Here is a 12827-nt window from a genome sequence, read left to right as displayed (position 1 = left end):
CTTAGACACCCTGTATGCATATCATACAATATATATATATATATATGTATACACAAAACTGTTAACAGGTAATATCTGAACCACCAAAATACGTAATTTGAACGAGTGACATACATGTATATAACATTTTATTTATTAATTTTAAGTTTCGTTTAAGCCATAAAAGCAAATTTTGTAGTTTAAACCAGAATTTTTGACCTACTTGATTTGGTAGCTGGCATGTTACCTTTTTATTGAAAATATAAGTTGAATTAAAATTAATAATATTAGGGAGAATCTGGTTGCAGACAGATTCATACACATACTCAGATAAAAGTCACAGGGTTTATAACTCAATTCCATAAAAGGGTAAATAGAAAGTTGAAAATTAGATTTCAAATATTTTTTTATAAAAATGATTTTTTCTTACTACAACTAGGTAATTGTATAATTAACTAATTATATAATATTTATACACTACAGAGTTGGGCCAGTGACATAAATAAACTGTATCCTCATGGGCCAGTAACACATTAAGTAATAAACTGAAACCCGAGTTGGGCCAGTGACATAAATAAACTGTAACCTCATGGGCCAGTAACACATTAAGTAATAAACTGAAACCCAAGTTGGGCCAGTGACATAAATAAACTGTAACCTCATGGGCCAGTAACACATTAAGTAATAAACTGAAACCCGAGTTGGGCCAGTGACATAAATAAACTGTAACCTCATGGGCCAGTAACACATTAAGTAATAAACTGAAACCCGAGTTGGGCCAGTGACATAAATAAACTGTAACCTCATGGGCCAGTAACACATTAAGTAATAAACTGAAACCCGAGTTGGGCCAGTGACATAAATAAACTGTAACCTCATGGGCCAGTAACACATTAAGTAATAAACTGAAACCCGAGTTGGGCCAGTGACATAAATAAACTGTAACCTCATGGGCCAGTAACACATTAAGTAATAAACTGAAACCCGAGTTGGGCCAGTGACATAAATAAACTGTAACCTCATGGGCCAGTAACACATTAAGTAATAAACTGAAACCCGAGTTGGGCCAGTGACATAAATAAACTAACCTTATTGGCCAGTAACACATTAAGTAATTAATTGAAACCTCAGTTGGGCCAGTGACATAAATAAACTGTAACCTCATGGGCCAGTAACACATTAAGTAATAAACTGAAACCTCAGTTGGGCCAGTGACATAAATAAACTGTAACCTCATGGGCCAGTAACACATTAAGTAATAAACTGAAAGCCGAGTTGGGCCAGTGACATAAATAAACTGTAACCTCATGGGCCAGTAACACATTAATTAATAAACTGAAACCTCAGTAACACATTAAGTAATAAACTGAAACCCGAGTTGGGCCAGTGACATAAATAAACTGTAACCTCATGGGCCAGTAACACATTAAGTAATAAACTGAAAGCCAAGTCGGGCCAGTGACATAAATAAACTGTAACCTCATGGGCCAGTAACACATTAAATAATAAACTGAAACCTCAGTTGGGCCAGTGACATAAATAAACTGTAACCTCATGGGCCAGTAACACAATAAGTAATAAACTGAAACCCGAGTAATAAACTGAAACCTCAGTTGAAACCCAGTTGGGCCAGTGACATAAATAAACTGTAACCTCATGGGCCAGTAACACATTAAGTAATAAACTGAAAGCTGAGTTGGGCCAGTGACATAAATAAACTGTAACCTCATGGGCCAGTAACACATTAAGTAATAAACTGAAACCCGAGTTGGGCCAGTGACATAAATAAACTGTAACCTCATGGGCCAGTAACACATTAAAGAATAAACTGAAACCTCAGTTGGGCCAGTGACATAAATAAACTGTAACCTCATGGGCCAGTAACACATTAAGTAATAAACTGAAACCCGAGTTGGGCCAGTGACATAAATAAACTGTAACCTCATGGGCCAGTAACACATTAAGTAATAAACTGAAACCTCAGTTGGGCCAGTGACATAAATAAACTGTAACCTCATGGGCCAGTAACACATTAAGTAATAAACTGAAACCCGAGTTGGGCCAGTGACATAAATAAACTGTAACCTCATGGGCCAGTAACACATTAAATAATAAACTGAAACCTAGTGACATAAATAAACTGTAACCTCATGGGCCAGTAACACATTAAGTAATAAACTGAAACCTCAGTTGGGCCAGTGACATAAATAAACTGTAACCTCATGGGCCAGTAACACATTAAGTAATAAACTGAAACCCGAGTTGGGCCAGTGACATAAATAAACTGTAACCTCATGGGCCAGTAACACATTAAGTAATAAACTGAAACCCGAGTTGGGCCAGTGACATAAATAAACTGTAACCTCATGGGCCAGTAACACATTAAGTAATAAACTGAAACCCGAGTTGGGCCAGTGACATAAATAAACTGTAACCTCATGGGCCAGTAACACATTAAGTAATAAACTGAAACCCGAGTTGGGCCAGTGACATAAATAAACTGTAACCTCATGGGCCAGTAACACATTAAGTAATAAACTGAAAGCCAAGTTGGGCCAGTGACATAAATAAACTGTAACCTCATGGGCCAGTAACACATTAAGTAATTAATTGAAACCTCAGTTGGGCCAGTGACATAAATAAACTGTAACCTCATGGGCCAGTAACACATTAAGTAATAAACTGAAACCCGAGTTGGGCCAGTGACATAAATAAACTGTAACCTCATGGGCCAGTAACACATTAAGTAATAAACTGAAATCAGAGTTGGGCCAGTGACATAAATAAACTGTAACCTCATGGGCCAGTAACACATTAAGTAATAAACTGAAACCTCAGTTGGGCCAGTGACATAAATAAACTGTAACCTCATGGGCCAGTAACACATTAAGTAATAAACTGAAACCTCAGTTGGGCCAGTGACATAAATAAACTGTAACCTCATGGGCCAGTAACACATTAAATAATAAACTGAAACCTGAGTTGGGCCAGTGACATAAATAAACTGTAACCTCATGGGCCAGTAACACATTAAGTAATAAACTGAAACCCGAGTGACATAAATAAACTGTTGGGCCAGTGACATAAATAAACTGTAACCTCATGGGCCAGTAACACAAAGTAATAAACTGAAACCTCAGTTGGGCCAGTGACATAAATAAACTGTAACCTCATGGGCCAGTAACACATTAAGTAATAAACTGAAAGCCGAGTTGGGCCAGTGACATAAATAAACTGTAACCTCATGGGCCAGTAACACATTAAGTAATAAACTGAAACCTCAGTTGGGCCAGTGACATAAATAAACTGTAACCTCATGGGCCAGTAACACATTAAGTAATAAACTGAAACCCGAGTTGGGCCAGTGACATAAATAAACTGTAACCTCATGGGCCAGTAACACATTAAGTAATAAACTGAAACCTCAGTTGGGCCAGTGACATAAATAAACTGTAACCTCATGGGCCAGTAACACATTAAGTAATAAACTGAAACCCGAGTTGGGCCAGTGACATAAATAAACTGTAACCTCATGGGCCAGTAACACATTAAGTAATAAACTGAAAGCCGAGTAGGGCCAGTGACATAAATAAACTGTAACCTCATGGGCCAGTAACACATTAAGTAATAAACTGAAACCCGAGTTGGGCCAGTGACATAAATAAACTGTAACCTCATGGGCCAGTAACACATTAAGTAATAAACTGAAACCCGAGTTGGGCCAGTGACATAAATAAACTGTAACCTCATGGGCCAGTAACACATTAAGTAATAAACTGAAATCTGAGTTGGGCCAGTGACATAAATAAACTGTAACCTCATGGGCCAGTAACACATTAAGTAATACACTGAAATCCGTGTTGGGCCAGTGACATAAATAAACTGTAACCTCATGGGCCAGTAACACATTAAGTAATAAACTGAAAGCCGAGTTGGGCCAGTGACATAAATAAACTGTAACCTCATGGGCCAGTAACACATTAAGTAATAAACTGAAACCCGAGTTGGGCCAGTGACATAAATAAACTGTAACCTCATGGGCCAGTAACACATTAAGTAATAAACTGAAACCTCAGTTGGGCCAGTGACATAAATAAACTGTAACCTCATGGGCCAACATTAAGTAATAAACTGAAACCTCAGTTGGGCCAGTGACATAAATAAACTGTAACCTCATGGGCCAGTAACACATTAAGTAATAAACTGAAACCTCAGTTGGGCCAGTGACATAAATAAACTGTAACCTCATGGGCCAGTAACACATTAAGTAATAAACTGAAACCTCAGTTGGGCCAGTGACATAAATAAACTGTAACCTCATGGGCCAGTAACACATTAAGTAATAAACTGAAACCCGAGTTGGGCCAGTGACATAAATAAACTGTAACCTCATGGGCCAGTAACACATTAAGTAATAAACTGAAACCCGAGTTGGGCCAGTGACATAAATAAACTGTAACCTCATGGGCCAGTAACACATTAAGTAATAAACTGAAACCTCAGTTGGGCCAGTGACATAAATAAACTGTAACCTCATGGGCCAGTAACACATTAAGTAATAAACTGAAAGCCGAGTTGGGCCAGTGACATAAATAAACTGTAACCTCATTGGCCAGTAACACATTAAGTAATTAATTGAAACCCGAGTTGGGCCAGTGACATAAATAAACTGTAACCTCATGGGCCAGTAACACATTAAGTAATAAACTGAAAGCCGAGTTGGGCCAGTGACATAAATAAACTGTAACCTCATGGGCCAGTAACACATTAAGTAATAAACTGAAACCTTTGTTGGGCCAGTGACATAAATAAACTGTAACCTCATGGGCCAGTAACACATTAAGTAATAAACTGAAACCTCAGTTGGGCCAGTGACATAAATAAACTGTAACCTCATGGGCCAGTAACACATTAAGTAATAAACTGAAACCCGAGTTGGGCCAGTGACATAAATAAACTGTAACCTCATGGGCCAGTAACACATTAAGTAATAAACTGAAACCCGAGTTGGGCCAGTGACATAAATAAACTGTAACCTCATGGGCCAGTAACACATTAAGTAATAAACTGAAACCTCAGTTGGGCCAGTGACATAAATAAACTGTAACCTCATGGGCCAGTAACACATTAAGTAATAAACTGAAACCCGAGTTGGGCCAGTGACATAAATAAACTGTAACCTCATGGGCCAGTAACACATTAAGTAATAAACTGAAAACCGAGTTGGGCCAGTGACATAAATAAACTGTAACCTCATGGGCCAGTAACACATTAAGTAATAAACTGAAACCCGAGTTGGGCCAGTGACATAAATAAACTGTAACCTCATGGGCCAGTAACACATTAAGTAATAAACTGAAATCTGAGTTGGGCCAGTGACATAAATAAACTGTAACCTCATGGGCCAGTAACACATTAAGTAATACACAGAAACCTCATGGGCCAGTAACACATTAAGTAATAAACTGAAATCTGAGTTGGGCCAGTGACATAAATAAACTGTAACCTCATGGGCCAGTAACACATTAAGTAATAAACTGAAACCTCAGTTGGGCCAGTGACATAAATAAACTGTAACCTCATGGGCCAGTAACACATTAAGTAATAAACTGAAAGCCGAGTTGGGCCAGTGACATAAATAAACTAACCTCATGGGCCAGTAACACATTAAGTAATAAACTGAAACCCGAGTTGGGCCAGTGACATAAATAAACTGTAACCTCATGGGCCAGTAACACATTAAGTAATAAACTGAAACCCGAGTTGGGCCAGTGACATAAATAAACTGTAACCTCATGGGCCAGTAACACATTAAGTAATAAACTGAAACCCGAGTTGGGCCAGTGACATAAATAAACTGTAACCTCATGGGCCAGTAACACATTAAGTAATAAATTGAAACCCGAGTTGGGCCAGTGACATAAATAAACTGTAACCTCATGGGCCAGTAACACATTAAGTAATAAACTGAAACCCGAGTTGGGCCAGTGACATAAATAAACTGTAACCTCATGGGCCAGTAACACATTAAGTAATAAACTGAAACCCGAGTTGGGCCAGTGACATAAATAAACTGTAACCTCATGGGCCAGTAACACATTAAGTAATAAACTGAAATCTGAGTTGGGCCAGTGACATAAATAAACTGTAACCTCATGGGCCAGTAACACATTAAGTAATAAACTGAAACCCGAGTTGGGCCAGTGACATAAATAAACTGTAACCTCATGGGCCAGTAACACATTAAGTAATAAACTGAAACCCGAGTTGGGCCAGTGACATAAATAAACTGTAACCTCATGGGCCAGTAACACATTAAGTAATAAACTGAAATCAGAGTTGGGCCAGTGACATAAATAAACTGTAACCTCATGGGCCAGTAACACATTAAGTAATAAACTGAAACCCGAGTTGGGCCAGTGACATAAATAAACTGTAACCTCATGGGCCAGTAACACATTAAGTAATAAACTGAAACCTCAGTTGGGCCAGTGACATAAATAAACTGTAACCTCATGGGCCAGTAACACATTAAGTAATAAACTGAAACCCGAGTTGGGCCAGTGACATAAATAAACTGTAACCTCATGGGCCAGTAACACATTAAGTAATAAACTGAAACCTCAGTTGGGCCAGTGACATAAATAAACTGTAACCTCATGGGCCAGTAACACATTAAGTAATAAACTGAAACCCGAGTTGGGCCAGTGACATAAATAAACTGTAACCTCATGGGCCAGTAACACATTAAGTAATAAACTGAAACCTCAGTTGGGCCAGTGACATAAATAAACTGTAACCTCATGGGCCAGTAACACATTAAGTAATAAACTGAAACCCGAGTTGGGCCAGTGACATAAATAAACTGTAACCTCATGGGCCAGTAACACATTAAGTAATAAACTGAAACCCGAGTTGGGCCAGTGACATAAATAAACTGTAACCTCATGGGCCAGTAACACATTAAGTAATAAACTGAAACCTCAGTTGGGCCAGTGACATAAATAAACTGTAACCTCATGGGCCAGTAACACATTAAGTAATAAACTGAAACCTCAGTTGGGCCAGTGACATAAATAAACTGTAACCTCATGGGCCAGTAACACATTAAATAATAAACTGAAATCCGAGATGGGCCAGTGACATAAATAAACTGTAACCTCATGGGCCAGTAACACATTAAGTAATAAACTGAAACCCGAGTTGGGCCAGTGACATAAATAAACTGTAACCTCATGGGCCAGTAACACATTAAGTAATAAACTGAAACCCGAGTTGGGCCAGTGACATAAATAAACTGTAACCTCATGGGCCAGTAACACATTAAGTAATAAACTGAAACCTCAGTTGGGCCAGTGACATAAATAAACTGTAACCTCATGGGCCAGTAACACATTAAGTAATAAACTGAAACCTCAGTTGGGCCAGTGACATAAATAAACTGTAACCTCATGGGCCAGTAACACATTAAGTAATAAACTGAAACCCGAGTTGGGCCAGTGACATAAATAAACTGTAACCTCATGGGCCAGTAACACATTAAGTAATAAACTGAAACCTCAGTTGGGCCAGTGACATAAATAAACTGTAACCTCATGGGCCAGTAACACATTAACTAATAAACTCAAAACCCAGTTGGGCCAGTGACATAAAACTGTAACCTCATGGGCCAGTAACACATTAAGTAATAAACTGAAACCTCAGTTGGGCCAGTGACATAAATAAACTGTAACCTCATGGGCCAGTAACACATTAAGTAATAAACTGAAAGCCGAGTTGGGCCAGTGACATAAATAAACTGTAACCTCATGGGCCAGTAACACATTAAGTAATAAACTGAAACCTCAGTTGGGCCAGTGACATAAATAAACTGTAACCTCATGGGCCAGTAACACATTAAGTAATAAACTGAAACCCGAGTTGGGCCAGTGACATAAATAAACTGTAACCTCATGGGCCAGTAACACATTAAGTAATAAACTGAAACCTCAGTTGGGCCAGTGACATAAATAAACTGTAACCTCATGGGCCAGTAACACATTAAGTAATAAACTGAAACCCGAGTTGGGCCAGTGACATAAATAAACTGTAACCTCATGGGCCAGTAACACATTAAGTAATAAACTGAAACCCGAGTTGGGCCAGTGACATAATAAACTGTAACCTCATGGGCCAGTAACACATTAAGTAATAAACTGAAACCTCAGTTGGGCCAGTGACATAAATAAACTGTAACCTCATGGGCCAGTAACACATTAAGTAATAAACTGAAACCTCAGTTGGGCCAGTGACATAAATAAACTGTAACCTCATGGGCCAGTAACACATTAAGTAATAAACTGAAACCCGAGTTGGGCCAGTGACATAAATAAACTGTAACCTCATGGGCCAGTAACACATTAAGTAATAAACTGAAACCTCAGTTGGGCCAGTGACATAAATAAACTGTAACCTCATGGGCCAGTAACACATTAAGTAATAAACTGAAACCTCAGTTGGGCCAGTGACATAAATAAACTGTAACCTCATGGGCCAGTAACACATTAAGTAATAAACTGAAACCTCAGTTGGGCCAGTGACATAAATAAACTGTAACCTCATGGGCCAGTAACACATTAAGTAATAAACTGAAACCCGAGTTGGGCCAGTGACATAAATAAACTGTAACCTCATGGGCCAGTAACACATTAAGTAATAAACTGAAAGCCGAGTTGGGCCAGTGACATAAATAAACTGTAACCTCATGGGCCAGTAACACATTAAGTAATAAACTGAAACCTCAGTTGGGCCAGTGACATAAATAAACTGTAACCTCATGGGCCAGTAACACATTAAGTAATAAACTGAAAGCCGAGTTGGGCCAGTGACATAAATAAACTGTAACCTCATGGGCCAGTAACACATTAAGTAATAAACTGAAACCTCAGTTGGGCCAGTGACATAAATAAACTGTAACCTCATGGGCCAGTAACACATTAAGTAATAAACTGAAACCCGAGTTGGGCCAGTAACACATTAAATAATAAACTGTAACCTCATGGGCCAGTAACACATTAAGTAATTGATTGAAACCTTTGTTGGGCCAGTGACATAAATAAACTGTAACCTCATGGGCCAGTAACACATTAAGTAATTAATTGAAACCTTTGTTGGGCCAGTGACATAAATAAACTGTAACCTCATGGGCCAGTAACACATTAAGTAATAAACTGAAACCCGAGTTGGGCCAGTGACATAAATAAACTGTAACCTCATGGGCCAGTAACACATTAAGTAATAAACTGAAACCCGAGTTGGGCCAGTGACATAAATAAACTGTAACCTCATGGGCCAGTAACACATTAAGTAATAAACTGAAACCTCAGTTGGGCCAGTGACATAAATAAACTGTAACCTCATGGGCCAGTAACACATTAAGTAATAAACTGAAACCCGAGTTGGGCCAGTGACATAAATAAACTGTAACCTCATGGGCCAGTAACACATTAAGTAATAAACTGAAATCCGAGTTGGGCCAGTGACATAAATAAACTGTAACCTCATGGGCCAGTAACACATTAAGTAATAAACTGAAACCCAGTTGGGCCAGTGACATAAATAAACTGTAACCTCATGGGCCAGTAACACATTAAGTAATAAACTGAAATCCGAGTTAGGCCAGTGACATAAATAAACTGTAACCTCATGGGCCAGTAACACATTAAGTAATAAACTGAAAGCCAAGTTGGGCCAGTGACATAAATAAACTGTAACCTCATAAGTAACACATTAAGTAATAAACTGAAACCCGAGTTGGGCCAGTGACATAAATAAACTGTAACCTCATGGGCCAGTAACACATTAAGTAATAAACTGAAAGCCGAGTTGGGCCAGTGACATAAATAAACTGTAACCTCATGGGCCAGTAACACATTGAGTAATCAACTGAAATCCGAGTGACATAAATAAACTGTAACCTCATGGGCCAGTAACACATTAAGTAATAAACTGAAACCCGAGTTGGGCCAGTGACATAAATAAACTGTAACCTCATGGGCCAGTAACACATTAAGTAATAAACTGAAACCCGAGTTGGGCCAGTGACATAAATAAACTGTAACCTCATGGGCCAGTAACACATTAAGTAATAAACTGAAACCCGAGTTGGGCCAGTGACATAAATAAACTGTAACCTCATGGGCCAGTAACACATTAAGTAATAAACTGAAACCTCAGTTGGGCCAGTGACATAAATAAACTGTAACCTCATGGGCCAGTAACACATTAAGTAATAAACTGAAAGCCGAGTTGGGCCAGTGACATAAATAAACTGTAACCTCATGGGCCAGTAACACATTAAGTAATAAACTGAAACCTCAGTTGGGCCAGTGACATAAATAAACTGTAACCTCATGGGCCAGTAACACATTAAGTAATAAACTGAAACCCAGTTGGGCCAGTGACATAAATAAACTGTAACCTGATGGGCCAGTAACTCATTAACACATTAAGTAATAAACTGAAATCCGTGTTGGGCCAGTGACATAAATAAACTGTAACCTCATGGGCCAGTAACACATTAAGTAATAAACTGAAACCTCGAGTTGGGCCAGTGACATAAATAAACTGTAACCTCATGGGCCAGTAACACATTAAGTAATAAACTGAAACCCGAGTTGGGCCAGTGACATAAATAAACTGTAACCTCATGGGCCAGTAACACATTAAGTAATAAACTGAAACCCGAGTTGGGCCAGTGACATAAATAAACTGTAACCTCATGGGCCAGTAACACATAAAAAATAAACTGAAACCCGAGTTGGGCCAGTGACATAAATAAACTGTAACCTCATGGGCCAGTAACACATTAAGTAATAAACTGAAACCCGAGTTGGGCCAGTGACATAAATAAACTGTAACCTCATGGGCCAGTAACACATTAAGTAATAAACTGAAACCTCAGTTGGGCCAGTGACATAAATAAACTGTAACCTCATGGGCCAGTAACACATTAAGTAATAAACTGAAACCCGAGTTGGGCCAGTGACATAAATAAACTGTAACCTCATGGGCCAGTAACACATTAAGTAATAAACTGAAACCTGAGTTGGGCCAGTGACATAAATAAACTGTAACCTCATGGGCCAGTAACACATTAAGTAATAAACTGAAACCTGCGTTGGGCCAGTGACATAAATAAACTGTAACCTCATGGGCCAGTAACACATTAAGTAATAAACTGAAACCCGAGTTGGGCCAGTGACATAAATAAACTGTAACCTCATGGGCCAGTAACACATTAAGTAATAAACTGAAACCTCAGTTGGGCCAGTGACATAAATAAACTGTAACCTCATGGGCCAGTAACACATTAAGTAATAAACTGAAACCTCAGTTGGGCCAGTGACATAAATAAACTGTAACCTCATGGGCCAGTAACACATTAAGTAATAAACTGAAACCTCAGTTGGGCCAGTGACATAAATAAACTGTAACCTCATGGGCCAGTAACACATTAAGTAATAAACTGAAACCCGAGTTGGGCCAGTGACATAAATAAACTGTAACCTCATGGGCCAGTAACACATTAAGTAATAAACTGAAATCTGAGTTGGGCCAGTGACATAAATAAACTGTAACCTCATGGGCCAGTAACACATTAAGTAATAAACTGAAACCCGAGTTGGGCCAGTGACATAAATAAACTGTAACCTCATGGGCCAGTAACACATTAAGTAATAAACTGAAACCTCAGTTGGGCCAGTGACATAAATAAACTGTAACCTCATGGGCCAGTAACACATTAAGTAATAAACTGAAACCCGAGTTGGGCCAGTGACATAAATAAACTGTAACCTCATGGGCCAGTAACACATTAAGTAATAAACTGAAACCCGAGTTGGGCCAGTGACATAAATAAACTGTAACCTCATGGGCCAGTAACACATTAAGTAATAAACTGAAACCTCAGTTGGGCCAGTGACATAAATAAACTGTAACCTCATGGGCCAGTAACACATTAATAAACTAATAAACACATTGAATAAACTGAAACCTCAGTTGGGCCAGTGACATAAATAAACTGTAACCTCATGGGCCAGTAACACATTAAGTAATAAACTGAAACCCGAGTTGGGCCAGTGACATAAATAAACTGTAACCTCATGGGCCAGTAACACATTAAGTAATAAACTGAAACCCGAGTTGGGCCAGTGACATAAATAAACTGTAACCTCATGGGCCAGTAACACATTAAGTAATAAACTGAAACCTCAGTTGGGCCAGTGACATAAATAAACTGTAACCTCATGGGCCAGTAACACATTAAGTAATAAACTGAAACCCGAGTTGGGCCAGTGACATAAATAAACTGTAACCTCATGGGCCAGTAACACATTAAGTAATAAACTGAAACCCGAGTTGGGCCAGTGACATAAATAAACTGTAACCTCATGGGCCAGTAACACATTAAGTAATAAACTGAAACCTCAGTTGGGCCAGTGACATAAATAAACTGTAACCTCATGGGCCAGTAACACATTAAGTAATAAACTGAAACCCGAGTTGGGCCAGTGACATAAATAAACTGTAACCTCATGGGCCAGTAACACATTAAGTAATAAACTGAAACCTCAGTTGGGCCAGTGACATAAATAAACTGTAACCTCATGGGCCAGTAACACATTAAGTAATAAACTGAAACCTCAGTTGGGCCAGTGACATAAATAAACTGTAACCTCATGGGCCAGTAACACATTAAGTAATAAACTGAAACCCGAGTTGGGCCAGTGACATAAATAAACTGTAACCTCATGGGCCAGTAACACATTAAGTAATAAACTGAAACCCGAGTTGGGCCAGTGACATAA

Source organism: Ylistrum balloti, unplaced genomic scaffold (genome assembly GCF_031769215.1).
Source record: "Ylistrum balloti isolate Yb309-2 unplaced genomic scaffold, AGI_CSIRO_Ybal_v1 Utg372474, whole genome shotgun sequence".
Lineage (NCBI taxonomy): Eukaryota > Metazoa > Mollusca > Bivalvia > Pectinida > Pectinidae > Ylistrum > Ylistrum balloti.
Note: the sequence above shows the minus strand (reverse complement) of the source record.